The sequence below is a fragment of the Pelodiscus sinensis genome, chromosome 19 (assembly GCF_052426305.1).
Source record: "Pelodiscus sinensis isolate ZL-2025 chromosome 19, ASM5242630v1, whole genome shotgun sequence".
Taxonomy (NCBI): Eukaryota; Metazoa; Chordata; order Testudines; family Trionychidae; genus Pelodiscus; species Pelodiscus sinensis.
Genome location: NC_143070.1, coordinates 22,733,538 through 22,749,899, shown reverse-complemented (window position 1 = coordinate 22,749,899; position 16,362 = coordinate 22,733,538). Strand labels below are relative to the sequence as shown.

General features: G+C 50.5%; 1 non-coding gene across 1 annotated transcript; it reads left to right on the top strand.

Moving 5' to 3' along the window:
* The first annotated feature begins 7,683 nt into the window (after window positions 1–7,683).
* On the top strand, window positions 7,684–7,765 carry TRNAS-UGA (transfer RNA serine (anticodon UGA)). Its single transcript has one exon. It is a non-coding gene; the product is annotated as a tRNA-Ser (tRNA).
* The last annotated feature ends 8,597 nt before the right edge of the window (window positions 7,766–16,362 follow it).

The following is a 16,362-nucleotide window of genomic DNA, read 5'->3' as shown; positions in this document are numbered from 1 at the left end:
AGCCCTCTTGCACAGGGGCTCTTGCATAAGAAGGCAGTGTGGACGCTCGGCAGGGGTTTCTTGTGCAAGAAAGCCCTATGGCTAAAATGGCCATTGGAAAGTTCTTGCACAAGAGAGCATCCACACCGCCATGGATGCTCTTGCACAAAAGCACAGCTCACACAAGGCAGTGTGGACGTGTTCTTGCTCAAAACTTTTTGCACAAGAACCCAAAAGTGTAGACATAGCCCAGTTGTTTGCTTACCAGAGTTGCCAAAACAGACTAAGCCATCTCGAGAAAAGCTTCTGCCAAAGCCAGGGATTGAACCAGGACCCTTCAAATCTTCAGTCTAACACTCTCTCTACTGAACTACTTTGGCAACTGCCTGCAGTTTTCTAAGGCCAACACTTCTCTCAGGCATGTTTTTTTCTGTGGCAGTATACAAGAGAGATGCTGCTCTCTGAGGCCCTGCAAGGCAAGATGAGTTTTGCCTGCCCCCCTCAGCCTGACTCACACTTGACCCCATTCCTGCTGCTTTTCTCAGGGTGTCCCAATGGCTGAAAGGACTGCGGCTGCCAATGGGTGAAGTGAGTTTCATAATGTGCACCACTAGTGAGGTTGTTTGCGCTTATGCGGATGTGTGCTACTGTGGTACCTGCCAGTTACTCACAAAGAGCTTAGCTAAATATAGTTTTATAATTTGATAGAAGAAAAAATACTGAAACAAAGGATAGTTAACAAGGTACGTGACTTCGTGTATTTAGTATGAAATCAAATAAAAAGAACATTAACACTGCAACACATTCCATAGCTATTTGGTATCTTACAGGGATTGTTCCTTTGAGGCATAAAACAAAATTGTCCATCTTGATTTAGCAAACAAGCTATGATGATTCATATTGCTACATGAAATGAAATAGTTGTTACACTTTATGATGGAAATTAAATATTCTGTTATTTAATGGGCTCAGTTTGGAGGGCTGTTTGGGTACGTCTACATTTGCTCCCTAGTTCGCACTAGAGATGCAAATGTAGGTGACCAAAATTGCTAATGAAGCGGAGATTTAAATATCTCCTGCTTCATTAGCAAGATCTCACCCGGCTCGCTAGTCCAAATCACAGCTGATTTGAACCAGGAATTGCGTGCCTGAACGCGGTAGTTCAAACCAAAGCCCTTGGTTCGAACTAATGTTACTTCTCATTTTTTGAGTCCAAAGTGTTGTCCTGGACCATAAACCAGAACAGCCCTGTTCAGGGAAGGCACCATGGCTTAGCTGGTTAAAGCACCTGCCTTGTGAACAAGAGATCTAGGATGCAACCCTCAGTGGTACCTTGTTGTAGTCTTTGTTCACATTTTCCTAAGTCCTTCTGAGACACAGAGAAGACCTCCCCTGGCCACCCATAGAAGTGCTGGTTCAGGAAAAGGCTGATTGGGGAGGAATGTTGAGAAGAAGGAAACCACAAGCCTGGAGTGGTTGCAGAGGCCACTGTGACTGGCAAGGCAGTGGGAGAGTTTGAACTCCCTGGATTTCATGCTGGAGCTCTGCTTAAAGCTGCAGGATATGACTCCAGAGGCTGCTCTTAAATGCCACAGAGTTTGAGCTGCTTGTAGCTCTGCCTTTGTCACAGGGAGTTTGTACTAGAAAGAGGCAGGCTGGGTGACTAAGAACAAGAGGCTGGGCATTCCCGTCATTGAAGGGTTGTCAGATCATCATGAGAACATTGCCCCGTACGCCACTTAAAAGATGGGGTGGCAGGGAAGAGTAGGAATGAGACTGGCAGGGGGCTGAAGCAGCAGGGTTGGAGTGATCAGGGCAGCTGTGCAGGGGGGCAGGAATGTTTCCGCCTTGTTCTCACAATTATTCTGGAGGACACTTGGGGGACGTTCGACTCGCCAAGCTCCAGCCAGGGGAGCAGACAGCGGAATCTCTCTTTAAAGGACCCGAAGGCTCCTCCACACCAATACGGGCCCTGCTGAGCCTGCCTGAGATACGATCCTTGCTTTAGGGCTATCCTGTGTAGGGCTTCATCAGCCCAGGGAGCAAAGGGCAGGCGGCATCCCCAACGATGCACAGAGGCAGGTCCACGTCTCCAGCCCTGAGAATGAGGTCAGGGGAAAAGTGCTGGGAGGCACCTTCTAGTAGAACCTGGAGCTGCAAAATACATAGGCAACTCACGCCTTCTCTGAGAATGGACCCACATCCTGAAAGGGACAGAAAGTGGCCTTAGAAGAGCCAGTGTAGCTGAGCAAGCTGTGCAGGTGTTTGTCTTCCTGATGGTCTAGTAGCTAGGATTCAGCCCTTTCACTGCTGTGGCCTGGGTTCGGTTCCCAGTCAGGGAAACCAGCCTTGTCATGAAACCTGTCTGGTCTTTGCCCTTTTCTGTCACAGGGAGTGCCAGTGGGTTGAGGGAAGGGAGGTGGAGGTGCTGGGGTGCCAGAGGCAGGCTGTGGCTGGGAGACCTGCCAAGCACAATTCTCAGGCAGCTCCTTCCCTGCATGGCTTCCCTGCATGGGCAGCACAGGTTGTATGGCTGGGTGAATAAGAGCTTGTTGGGATGTGCCAGGGCTTCAGCTGTGAAAAATAAAGGGCCATGCAGTCCCTTCTCTCAGCTGTGTGTGGGGGGCAGGGGAAGCAGGGAATCTGCCTGAGGGGTCTTGCTGCCATATTGGGTGGCTTCATGGGCTGGATCCAGCCCACTGGCCTATATTGCCCAGGCCTGGCTTAGAGAGAATGTGGGCTGTGGGGGAGGGATGCTGTAGAAAGGCCAGTCTGGCCTTCCTGGGCAGGGCATGATGATGTCTGTTTTGTGCAGCACGGCTGCCAAATATCCCAGATAGAGAATTAGAGGCCAGAGAAATCCACATCCAACAGCCAAAGTAGCTCAGTGGGGAAAACATTACACTGAAGATCTAAAGATCCCTGGTTTAATCCCAGGCTTTAGCATGTGACAACTTAGGACAGGAACATATCTGCTGAGCTGGTGTTATTCCTGTGTTTGATCCTTACCTTGCTGGGTATGGCCACAGCTTGGCAAAGACAAATCAAGATCACCTGATTCCTTCCTGTGAGTTGTTGCCTCTTTGATTAATGCCCACCTACTGCTGGCCCTAGATATGGGACAGTGGCTATGGGGATGTATTTGGATAATCTCATGTGACCTTATCTAGGGCCAGCCAGCTAAGCAGGAGGGACAGGGCAACATTTCTCCTTCTTCTGCAGACAGGGAGCCAGCTCATTCCCATGAGGCTGCATACAAATGGGGCAGGGTCTGGAGAGGTTAAGCAGCTGAATGGAAAAAGCAAGGACAGTAGGGTACCAGCTACCAGCTGAGAACCTCAAGCACAGAGTGTTGTGTTGGTCCCCTAGTGTAAGGGGCAGGGTTCAGAAGTTTGAATCCTACAAGCTGAGTTCAAATCTCAGTGGCTCCTACGGGGGAAGTGTTGGTTTGTGTAAATCCTTGAATTGATCTTCTTGCCTCTTTCACTCAGTTCTACTTTGTGCTAACTTTTTCAATGTAAGGACTTTGGAGAAAACTCTCAAACATCTGCTCCAGTGGCACAATGGATCAATGCACAGTACTTATAAGGCAGTGCGCATAGGAGACATGCTGAGGTTGTGAATTCAAACATCACCCAGAGCAGTGGTTTTCAGTCCCTACTGGGCTGGCCCCTTCCAGTAAATCCTGTGGGAGCTGGGATTTCAGCTCAGAGGAGACTATCAGTGAAAATTCCCCCTTCACAGATAATGGCCTCATCAGAGTGAATGCTGGGTGGCCAGGATCTAAGGCTGAGTGGCACAGAAAGAGTTGGACCTTGGTCCGTCTTGCTTCCAGGGTCTTCTTGCCCATCTTCTCCCTCCACCCCCGACCAATCAGCAGCTGCTGTCCCTTTCAGCCATTGGGTCAGCTCAGGCAGGGAGGGAGGAAATGGGGCAAAGGAGCCAAACAAGCTGAGGGAGGCGGGAAATTCTGATCTCTGCATCTCCCCTTTGTGAGGGTTTGTCTACTCATCATTCCTCTTTTGAGAGACAAATGCAAATTCAGCTGAGTGAAATTGCAAATAAAGTGGGGATTTGCATAATCACGTCTGGCTGCTATTTCAAAATACGCTATTTTAAAAGAACAGGCGCTGTCTAGACGCAGTTATTTCGAAAGAAAACCCTTCTTTCAAAATCACCCTTAATCCTTATCAAATGCGGTTTAAGGGTTATTTCTGAAGAAGCGTTGTCTCCTGATATAAGCATATCCCAACAGCCTTTTGTATTTCAAAATACTTTATTTTGAAATACAAAAGGCTGTTGAGATACGCTTATTTCATATTTAATACTATATTTTCAAAATAAAGTATTTTCAAATAGCACTGATGTGTGAATATGCAAATGAGTGCAGCATATTTAAATCCCTCTTTCGTGCCCTGGCAGGATCTCTGGGCGCTGACAGCCCCAGGGAATCACAAGGGTGTGTGGCACTGGTTCTCCTGTCTCAGCAATTGCAGTCAGAGCCCTGCCTTGCCAGTGCCAGTCACAGCAGCCTCTCCACCCGCTCCAGGGTTGTGCTTTCCTTCTTCCCAATATCCCTCCCCAATCAGCAGTTCCATGGATGACCAGGGGAGGCCTCTTCCGTGTCCCAGAAGGACGCAGGAAAACATGAGCAAAAGCTACAGCATGGCATCACTGGGATTTAAACCCAGGATCTTCTTCTTACAAGGCAGGTGCTTTAGCTAGCTAAGCCATGGTGCCCTCTTTGGTTACACCTCCAATACAGATACCCTTCTTGCCTATATGCCAAATATCGAGCTTTTCCAGGATATCTTTTGTATCTGTGAAAAACTCTGCCATGTCCATTGAATGGGTCAACTTTTTGAGATCAGTTTCCAAAACAGTGGGTGTGTCCTTTCGGAAGCTCTGTATTCCTCATTTTATTAGGAATAAGGGCTCTTCCCAAAGAGCAGATTTTCCCCACATTTGGGCCCGTGTAGACCGGCCAAATGTCAGAAAAGCATTTTCTGAAAAAAGAAAAGTCTCCAAAACTGTTCTAATTTATGGTCCCAGACAACACCTTTCAATTCCAAAGTGCAGCCATTCCCCATCAGTCTGGGAAGTGTCTCAAAGCCTGTGCAGCCCAAGAAATGTGATTGGTAGCTCGTACCCACAATCTTTTTGTCAATTGCAGTGCAACCTAAGGATAACTTGCTAAGCACACACTACAGTCTGCCACTCTACCATCTGAGCTATCAAAGGGTGCCTGAGTGCCACTGGTTTGTCCATGATGGCCCAACTACAAGTGTCAGGGCAATTGCTCCCCCAAGTGGATGGTTTCGCAGGTGAGGGGCAGAAGAACCCAGGAGCACAGGGGTGCTTCACGTGCAGAAGGACCCCTGAGCTGGATCCATTCATGTTACAGCAAAAGTAAAATAGTTGGCTGCTTCTCCTGTGTTTCAATGGGTACGTCTAGACTACAGGGTTTTGTCGGTCTGTCGACAAAACCCTGTAGTCTATACGCAACCCTACAGGCAATAACACCTTCTGTCGACAGAACTCTGTCGACAGAAGGTGTAATGCCTCGTAAAATGAGGTTTACCAGCGTCGACAAAACTGCTGAGTTCTGTCGACATTATGTCGACAGAACTCAGCGGTAGTGTAGACGCAGGTATAGTTTTGTCGACAGAAGTCCACTTTTGTCGACAAAACTCAGTAGTCTAGACACACCCAATGTCTCTAGGGGTGCAGGAGAAGCAGATCCACAAAAAAACAAACAGATTGAGTGAATCTTGGGCCAGCCTCTCATTTGTGCTGCTCACTCTCCCAGACAGATCCCAAGCCAATAGGTCCACACCCAATGGATGGGTTAGCAGAGGCCAGGGGGCAATAGGCAGAGCCTGGCAGGTGCTGGGACCAGACCTGGGAGCATCAGGGGAAGGAGCAAGAAACACAAACTCAGCCCCCTGCATCTCTAGCCAGGCTGGTAGGTTTCATGGCCCCAGCACATCTGAGCCTGCCGGATGAGAGACCGAGTGCCAGTGGGCACCAGACACCCAGAAGAAGGCACAAAAATCTCTTCTCACCAGCCTGAGAACAAGAAACCTAAAGCGGGAGGGCTTTGCAACAACCAGCCTAGGAAAATCCCACTGACAGTTGAACTCAGGTTGCAAAGTTCAGAGCCCTGAGTGCTGCCCCTTGCAGCATGGGACAAACAGCTGATGTTTTTGGTGGGCACCTGGGACTCTCAGCTCTCAGGCTGCCGCTGCTCTCCTGGCTCCCTCCCTCCAGCTCTAGTAGAAGCCATGTGACACTCTTCCCTCTCCCATCACTGCATGGACAGGTCACAGCCCCCAACCAGACTCTGAAATAGCCCCCTGCATTTCCCCTGGCCCCATGGGGTTGACAGGAAAGAGGCCCAAAGCCAGCCTGGAGCCAGGGGAAGCAGGAAGAGCCCCAGTCTACACAGATCCTCTTGTGCAAAAGCCTCTTGTGCAAAAACAGACCCCAATTAATTATGCAAATGAGCATGGCAATATGCTAATCAGTACTTCATTTGTATGAACTTTTGCAGAAGAGAGGTGCAGTATGGAGATAGCCTAAGGTGGTAGAGAGCCATGAAGTAACATAGATTCAGGAAAAATCCCTGGGCTGCAATCCTTAGTTACACAAAATAAGAATAATTCACCAGCTCAGACGTGATTTCTAAACCCCCAAACAAGGAAAATAATAAAACCTGATGGACTAGGGAGACTACTCCCTACTTACAGATTTCAGGAAGTCCAATCGTAGCCAACACAAGAGTGCGTGCCCTAAAGGATAAGGTGTCTGACTTCGGATCAAAAGATTAAGGTTGTGAGTCCCTTCGCAGTTGTACTTACCTCCATTTGTCTGTGCTTGTGGATCCTGCTATCTTTGGCCTGGAAAGGTCCTATGTAGCACTGTGGTTTTTCTGTAACCCTATTGGAAGTTGTGTAGGTATTCAGTAGGTCTAAACTGAAGCCTTCTTCTGCAGCCAGATGGAGCAATTAGTTGTAAAGCCTGGAGTCACATGCTCATATTCCAGCTATATGACATTTAAATAGTGTTACACATGGCTGGGGAGTGGAGGGAGGTGTCTTATCCTAGTGGCACCCACTGTCATCAGGCAGGAAACAGATCTCACGGTGAGTAGAGAAAACTTAACAGCATTTTGTCTGGCAAAAGACTGCTTACCAATAGTTGGGGTTGTGAAATGGGCATTCTATGATTGTTGTCCTCACTTTCCTGTTGTTTTTCTGTGTGATCGATGTCTGGTTTGGATCTGTTTCTGTCTGCTGTATAATTGATTTTGCTAGGTATAAATCAACTAAGGCGGTGAGTTTAATTGGTTAGGTAATTCTGTTACAGTATGTTATGTTTGGTTAGTGAAATTATACTAAAAGAATTGGTTAAGGAAGAACTAAGCAGTATTGAGTTTCTCTATATAAACTGGGGTCCAAGAAGGAGACCAGCAAGAAGAAGGAAAAGGGGAGAAGAGAAGAGGAAGGAAAAGGGAAAGGAAGACCAAGGAGGAGGAGAGAAGACCTTGAAGCAGACTCACCTCCAAGGCAGCCTAAGATGATAAAAGCCAGAACTCCTCTGCACAGCTGTTGAAATGGTTTGCTGTGTGAATTCTATGGCAGGTGACGTTAGGACTGCGCACTGGAATTATTTACCAATTTCTCTGATCCTCTGCTATATGTAGCTGTCATGGCCAAGTGGTTAAGGTGTTGGACTTGAAATCCAATAGGGTTTCATGGTACAGGTTCAAATCCTGCTTACAGCAAGCTCTTTGTTTTGGCCACACCCCTTCCTAGGGCAACAAGGGCCTCTGTGAGTTACCAGCAGTGGGACTGTTAGTGTTGATGTCTAACTAATTGCACCATTAGGCCATGTCTTCACTCAGGTGGAGATTTCTGCTGCAATCCATCTTGGGGGTTATGTCTATGCTGCAGGCTTTTTGCACAAAAACTTGCAGAGCGTCTATACTGCATGCATGTTCTTGTGCAAGTAAATTTACAGTACAGCATCAGAAAACAGGTCTTCTTCCAGAAGAATTATTCCTCTCCCAATGAGGAATAAACCCTCTTGTGCAAGAGCTCTTCCACAAGAGGGCAGTGTCGACAGGCAACATGAATTTCTTGCACAAGAAGCCCCTATCTGAAATGGCCATCAGCGCTTTCTTGCACAAGAGAGCATCCACATTGCCATGGATGCTCTTGCGGAAGAGCACATCTCTTGCACAAAAGCACATGGCAGTGTGGATGCTCTCTTGTGCAAGACCTTTTGCACAAGAACTATTCCGCAAAAGAGTTGTTGCACAAGAAACTGCCAGTGGCCGCTCTACATCGACTTAGAGCCCCAGGAGGCATTGGGGAGTAATGACTTTGATTGGCCCTGGGCAGGAGCTATTTTGAAATAGCAGCAGTGGAGCATCCACACTACCACTATTTCAAAATAGCTATTTTGGAAGAGGCCTTATCCCTTGTGCAATAAGATTTACTGATTTGGAACTAAGCCGTGGCTGGCTTTTGGGGTGAGTGAGTAGGAAAGGAGAGGGGCCACTGGAGGCTCTTGGCCCTCTGGATGGCTCTGCTTGTGAAAAAAATAGGTACCACATACCATTGGAGAATGCAGGTATCATTCCCACTGCCTCTCACAGGCTAAGCAAGCATTCTACCACTTGAGCTAACTCCCCTGATAGGCAAATGCTAAATTTCTTGGTGACTCTGCCCTTCTCCACAGGGATGTCTGTCTTCCAGGTCAGTTAGTCGAGGGAAAGGAGAACACTCCAATGAGGCTCCTCCTCACACTCTTGTTTGTGTCCCTCATTTTCTCTCTGGCCTCAAGCGCAGATCTCAAAAAGGAGACTCCCTGCAGCAAAGTCTGGGGGGCATTTCTGAGAGGGCCCCTGCCCTGCAGCCTGTCCCACCTGGCCATTGTCATGGACTTTCTGTGAGGTCACTGCCTCCCAACCTCATTTAGGCCAATAAGCTGAGGGGCTGCAAAAGGCCCTTGTGATGTCCTAAAAATAATCGGTGTAACGGCATTCCACAAGAGGGTTTTCGTTGCGCTAGAAGGGGCAGTGTAGACAGCTCCTTCTGGCACAAGAGCTTCTTCTACAAATATGGTGGCTCATTAACTATGCAAATGAGGCTTGGTGATATTCCACGTTTAGCCTCATTTGCATATTACTTGTGCAAGAAGCCACGAGTACAGACATAGCCTTCTTGTCAGCTCACTGCAAAACACCTCACAATGGTGAGTGAAGGTGAGTGTGGATTAACCCAGCTGTGCTGCAGAGCAGCTGTTAGATGGGGAAAGAGAGGGGCCCCCTTGGCCTCACTGAGCAGCTCACACATATAAGAAAACTTCAGCTGCATGTGTCAGGGTGGCTGAGTGGTTTAAGGCGCCAGACTCAAGCAACTCTCTTTCTCTCAATGGGATGCTCTGGTCTTTCCACTGCATCTTGTGCTTGCACAAAAAACTCCTGTGCGTGTGGCTCCCAGTGGTTGCTAGATGGATCCATTCACACATAGCTTTACTAAAACCCCCCTCATTTGTGTGTGGAGCCTCCCCCACCCAAGGACAGTCCCTGTAAGAAATGTGTCACTTTCACCCCTGGGAGCAGCTCACCCATGCAAAGGGGCTGCGTGGGGCAGAACATTAGCCCTGGAGGGCAGGGGGTGGGTGTGGCAGTGACATCACAAGGGCCTTTTGCAGCCCCTCAGCTTATTGGCTAATGGAGGTTGGGAGCCTGTGTGGGGGCAGGGAAGTAGCTACCTGAGAAATGTGCTGGGCTACTGGCCATGAGCCACGTAACTCTCTCAGCCAGAGCCTGTCTCTTGCACCCCAGCCCCTCCCTTCCTTCAACCCACTGGTACCCCATGTAAACGCAAGCCTCTGCCCCCCTCCCAAAACCGCACCCCTCCCAGATCCTGCACCCCAATCCTCTGCCTCAGGTCACAACCCAACCCCCTGCAACCGTTCCTGCACCTCGGTCCTCTGCCCCAAGTTCCTGTCTGCACCAACCTGCATCCCAGACCCCCACCTCCTCCGTTAATAGCATGGAAAAGTGCAGCCCTGGGAGCGGTTCCCCATCAAAAGTCATTGCGCACCCCTGCCCTAAGCTGTGCAGCAGCCTAGCCCCACAGCTGCTTAATGAGCTGAGTGAAGGGGGGAGGCAGGACCGGGGGGGGGGGGGCTCCATGACTGTGTCAGAGGGAGGCTCCAAGGTGCCCAGGCCTGGTGGGTCATTTCCCCAGGTTACTGAGTGGGGGCTGGAGCCAGTTCTGGGTTGTCTCCTTCAAAAACCAAACTGAACCAATGGATCTTGTGCCAACCTGAAACTGCGCTAGGCTAGTTCTGTGTGTGCCACAGAGCTTCCTGCAGGGCTGCCCACATGGGAGAGGGGAAGGGGCCGTTTGAGTCACCCAGCTCTGCCCCTTCTGAAGGGCTTTTGAAAATGGCAGGTGCTTTCTTGGCAGTGAGGGAGAGGGGCCCTGAGTGAACCTTGTCATGTGAAAAACAAGGCTGGCTTCCGTGACTGGGAATTGAACCCAGCCATCAGTACTGGCAGTGCTGAAGCCTAGCCACTAGACCATCAGGGACACATAAATAGACATCTTTCCTTACCTACACTAGCCTTTCACAGGCCACTTTCTGTCTCCTTCAGGACGAGGGTCCATTTTCCATTGCCCAAAGAGGACAAGAACAGAAACCAAACAGAACATCAGAACAGCCAGACTGGGCCATGCCAGTTGTCCAACTAGCCCAGGATCCTGTCTCACGACAGCAGCCATTTCCATTGCCCATTCTCAGCTTCCGGAATACACCAGCTAGGGACACCTTCCCTGTCCATCCTGGTTAAATGCCATTGATTGACCTTTCCTGCATTAAATTATCCCGTTCTTTTTTGGACCTTCTTGTAGATTTCACCTTCAGAACATCTTCTGGCAAGGAGTTCTACTGGGTGCAAAAATGCTTCCTTTTGATTTATTTTTAATTTGGTTACTTACCAGTTTCATTCTGTCACCCGGGATCTTGAGTAGGAGAAAAAAATTCTTCTTGCTTTCTGTACCCCTGTCATCATTACATAAAACTCTGTCCCATCGCCCCTTAGTCATTCCTTTCCCAAGCTGAGAAGAAGAAGTTCCATGAACTCCTGGGAGCTGCTGTTCTTAGAAGAGGCATTTCCCGTGGAAAAGATGGCCAAGCCCAATCCCCTACACAGAGCCCCAGAAAATACCAATGGACACTGGGCACTTGTAAAGCTCCCTCTCGGGCAGCGCTACGGAATGGACCCGGCTGGCCATCAGGCTGACTAACGCCATCAACAGACGAGTCCCAGTGAGACTTCTCAGCCCAAGTGCAGAGACTGTAGAGTCTCCCACTCCCAGCCCAGTGGCAGAGGGGCAGCGCCCTGAGGAGGTGGGTCCTGAGGCAGCGGAGACCTTTGAAGGGAACGGAGACGTAAGGTAAGAAGGAAGGGGAACGAGTCACCTCTTCCCAGGTGAGATGTGGTGGGAAACTACCAGATCCGGTGCAAGCCGAGCTCCAAGGGCTGGTTCCTGCCTGATGGCTCCTTGCAGGGCCTGGCTTGAGAAGCACCAAGGAGTTGCGTGTGGCCGGGAGAAAGCGTGCAGAAGGAACGTGGATGAAGGAGCAGGGTGGGGTGTCTGGCCAGGATAGAGGGAGCAGGAACAAGGGAGTGTGTCAAAGCAAGTTGAGGGTGCTGGGTGGGAAGATATTGAGGGGAATTTGGTGGCTGGGGTCTGGGCATGAGGCAGGACATCATGTGCACAGCTGCACTTCGAGGGTGGGCCCTGGACTGGGTGGCTGCAATTACCTGGTTCCTGGTAAGGGACTGCTGAGAAGTCTCAGCCCCAACCCTCCCTCCTCAGCCTAACTTGTTTAGCTGTCTCCCACATGCTCTTGAAAGCCAGCATACAGGCCACCCATTCCTGCACCCGGGGACAGGCCCTGGTACTGCATTGTGGGCACCAAGGGGAACCGTGATAAGAGAAGACCCTGTGTTTTTGAACCAGGGACCTTTGGAGTGTTAGGCAAATGTGATAATCACTACACCACAGAAACACACTTTGTAGGGTTTTCTGATTCTGCATTTAAACTTGGGAAAATATTTGGTTGCTAACCCTTTGGCCAACAGAGATTGCTGTAGGGCAAAAGAATTCTCTGTTGTCAATTTTGTGCCCTCAGGAAGGGACCAAACTGAAGGAAGCCGGGGACTCCAACCTAAACCCTGAGAACAAGGTGTTTACAAGCCAGATAATAGAAGTTTGCTGCATTTTACCCTCCCCCAACCCTGCAGAACCTCAAAGGCAACTCCATAGTCCCAGCGGCTGGAGGAGATGTGCATGTTAGAGCCTCTGCCCACTTATCTGTAGCCTTTTGTGCTCAGGGAGCCAGACACCACCAGGGTGGGAAGGCAGGAGGGAAATGGGGAATGGCCGAACTTTGTGAAACAATGGTGTTGTCTGGGACCATGCAGTAGAACAGTTTAGAGGTGGGTCTGAGTAGGGCACCTGGCTTAGCTGGCTAAAGCACTTGCCTAATAAACAGCAGCTCCTGGGTTCAGTTACTGCTGCAGCCATTTTAAAAAGACTTTGGAGGAAGGCATCATGGCTTAGTTGGCTAAAGCACCTACTCCTTAAACAGGAGATCCTGGGTTCAACTCCCAGTGGTGTTTTGTTGTAACCTTTGCTCACATTTACTTATGCCCTTCTGGGTGTCAGAAGAGGCCTCCCCTGGCCACCCATGGAACTGCTGGTTCAGGAAAAGGCTGAGGGGAGAGGTGTGTGGTTCCAGACGTGTTGACTCCCAACGTGCAGCCATTCCCCACTTCCCTCCTGCCATTGAGCCCAGGTGGTGTCTGGCCCCCTGGGCACAGAGAACTACAGCTGCATGGGCAGGGGGCTTTGGCTTCCTTGCCCATGGGATGCTGTTGCAGGAAGGGCTGCTCAGCAGGGACGGGGTTCACCTGTCGAGGAAGGGAAGAGTATTTGGGTGCAGACTGGCTAACCTAGTGAGGAGGCTTTAAACTAGGTTTGATGGGGGCAGGTGCCCAAAGCCCACAGGAAGTGAACAACATGGACACCTGGGAGATGGGCCAGAAATGGGAGAGAGCAGGGGCTGTAACAGCAGAGATAAAGGAGGGACGCGGGACCACTGGGAAGCAAAATCTAATCTGTGTCTTAGATGCTGGTATAGACACACAGGACTATGGGTAATAAGCAGGAAGAAGTTGGTATCACAGGGACTTGGTGAGATAATACTATATTGGAATATTGGCACAGAAGGGTACAGCTTGCTCGGGAAGGACTGGCAGGAAAAAGGGAGGAGGAGTTTCCTTAGATATGAAACATGCGTACACTTGACACAGGAGTGTACTTGCCGGGAGTCTCTGGGTGAGGTTAAAGGGGTAAAATCCCAGGGTGATGTCACACTAGGCATCTATTAGAGAAACCTCCCCAGGCAGAAGAGGTGCATGAGGCTTTTTAAACAATTAACAAAATCATCCAAAGCACAGCTGGCTTCACACACACACACACAGCCTCACCCACAGCTGGGAGGCAGTTTGCAGGGAGTTGAAAAGAAACTGAAGAGGGGAAACTGGAGCCTGGCAGAACCAAATCTTGGGATTCTTCTGTGTCCGGATGTGCTAAGCAGCTGGCAGCCAAGTTCCCAAGTCTGCCCTCCACAGACAGGTGAATCCCCTCCACTGGGTGTTACAGGCTGGACTTTGCCTGCCTGACTTTTAGCCAAGAAACTGCTCCCTGTGAGGCAAACATGACACCCCCTGCACTGTGGAAAGCAGCCCCTTGCCTTATGGAAGAGGGAAGTAGCCCCTGGCTGGCTCTGCCTGTAATAAGGAGGAAGCAGCAAACATCTATTACTGGAGAATGAGGGTATCAATTGCACTGCTTCTCACATGCAAAGCGAGTGCTCTACCACTTGAGCTAATTCCCCTACCTGTAAGCATTTTTCCTGCCCCACCCACCTTGTTCCAGAGCCCACAAGGTCCCTTCTAATAAACCCACATATAAAAGTCAACAAATACCCAGAGAAGTTGCGGTTCCCTTTACAAGACTCTGCACAGCTCAGTTCCAATCAGCCTGTCTTCCCTAGAGCCCAGAACATCGACCGTGGCAGCGTCGCTCTTACGCCCAGTGTAGACATGGACTTAGAGTGTCACAAGCCATCCCCAGACACATTCCTGGCTAGGGCCAGTCACAGTCTGGGCTCAGTGAGGGTCCGTCCTACCTGAGACATGTGTGACACAAAATCCTCCTGTTCCCTGCCCAGTTCCCAACACTGGTTGCAGACCCAGCGATATTTGGTGCCTTGGCTGCTGTCCCTGCTGGCAGGGAGCTGTCCCACACCTGCAGTTCATCCGCCTCCCGGAGAGGCGGCAGCTCTATGAGGGTAAGAAGCCGGGGCATTTCCCTGCATGTGTAAAAACCATCACTGCCGGCTTGGGCTGGGCCAGTGTGCTGGCATCCCTCATGTCTGGAGCATCCGCCAGGGAAAAACTGAAACTGCATCAGGAGATAAGGGGTCAGGGTCCCTCCTATCAGAAGATATAGGGTCCCATGTCCCTCCACCCCTCGCCACTTGGAGCTATGGGGTCAGGGGACCCTTCTCCCCCCCAGCAAACGGGCACACGCCTTCTATATTGGTGACAGCGACTAGCAGTGAGGCCCCTCCCGGGCAGCACTGTGTCAGACGGTTTTTTCTCCGCCTGATGCCTCCTGAATGCTGGGAGCAGCTGCCTGGCCGGAGAGGCTGCAGTTCCCTGGAGAGAGGGGCTGGGGCCGGTGGCTGCAGGAAAACCCTTGTGCTGTGTCTGTGTCTGAGTGGCACAAAGGAAGATACAAGATCCCTGGGGGGGTCTTTGCCGGATGAATGTGCCTGAGGAAAGATGCTGGAAGTGCAACAGACACATAAAAGGGGACAAGGGACAGTTTGAGTCACACACACGGCAGGTGGCGCAGCTCAGCCAGGGACCTTATCCACTCACAGAGCTTCACAGCTTTCCACCCCCCAAACCCCACCAGGCAAACTGCCCCTTGGGCCTCGCCCACACCATGCTCAGGGCCTGGGGATTTTTTGGCCATTTGCCAGACCAGATCACTAGCCCCCTCCCCCACTGCTCTGGAGTCTCTGCCTCTCATGGGCCTTCTCACCCTCAGGCTCCGCTTTGTCTCCAGACAGACCCTGCTCTGCTACAGCCACCTCCCTCTGGCTGTCACTCCTGGCCCTTCTAGAGAGAAATGTGCACCTTCACTCTGACACCTCAGCTTTTAGCACTCAGATCTGCACTTAACACCAGCATTTGCTAGTGAGGGGTCTGAAAAGCTTCTATAGAGAGAGAACCACCACTGTTGAGCATCCTTGCAAATTGTCTCAGAGAGCAGAATAAGTTAAGCTCTTTGTTAGTGAGAGGCAACAACCACCGCAGGTGGGACTTAAACCCACAATCCCTGGCTTAGGAGGTCAGTGCCCTATTCATTAAGCCACTGGGGGACACAAAAAACAGCTCTTGAGACAGAAATTCACCCTTCTAAATGTCCCTTCTTCAACTTTTAGGTCCCAATTAAGCCCCTTTGAAGAAGCCAGATACACAGGAAGCACTGATCACACCCCTCTGAAAATCAGCTTTCCATGGGCATCTGTAGCTGGCTCCGAGTCATGGGCCTTGACGTCTCGTCTCCCTCCCGAAACCAGGAAAGTGTTGCTGCCTAGGATGAGCCCAACTCCCACATGACAGAGGGGGTGACATCAGCTGAGAATGCCCATGGGTGCCAGCCTGGGGAAGCCAGATGAGTCAGGCCCAGACTCCTGTTGGAGGCTTTGCAGGACTCAGGCCAGAGATCTGGTAGGAGGAGGCTCCAGCCTGCACAGACCCAGTGGCTAAAAGGACCTTGTCCTGGCCTTCCTCCCCTGGCCTGTTGGCAGCAGCTCAGTGGCAAGTGCCTTAGATTAAAATCCCTGGTTCTATCCAGGCTGTGGCATGTCTGGAAGTGCAGCAGGGGCCTCTCTCTACCTCTTGATGTGTTAGTGCCTGTGACATCCCCTCATCCATTTCTGCCCAGCCTTGGACACTCATGTTCATCTGATTAGCCCCCAACCCTTCCTCAGAGTCACTGCTGCCATGGATGAAGCACCCTGCCCCGGTGGCTGCTAGACAGATCTAGTCACATGTAGATTTACTGAACACCCCCCCCCCCTTGGTTGTCTGCACCTAGATCAGTCCATGTCACCTTCTCAGGAGTTTCTCTCCTCAGTGCACTGCAGAGAAATCCCTTGTTTGATAACAGGCCTCAGGGAGCCCAGAGCAGAGGGAGCTGGGATTCTAGTCCC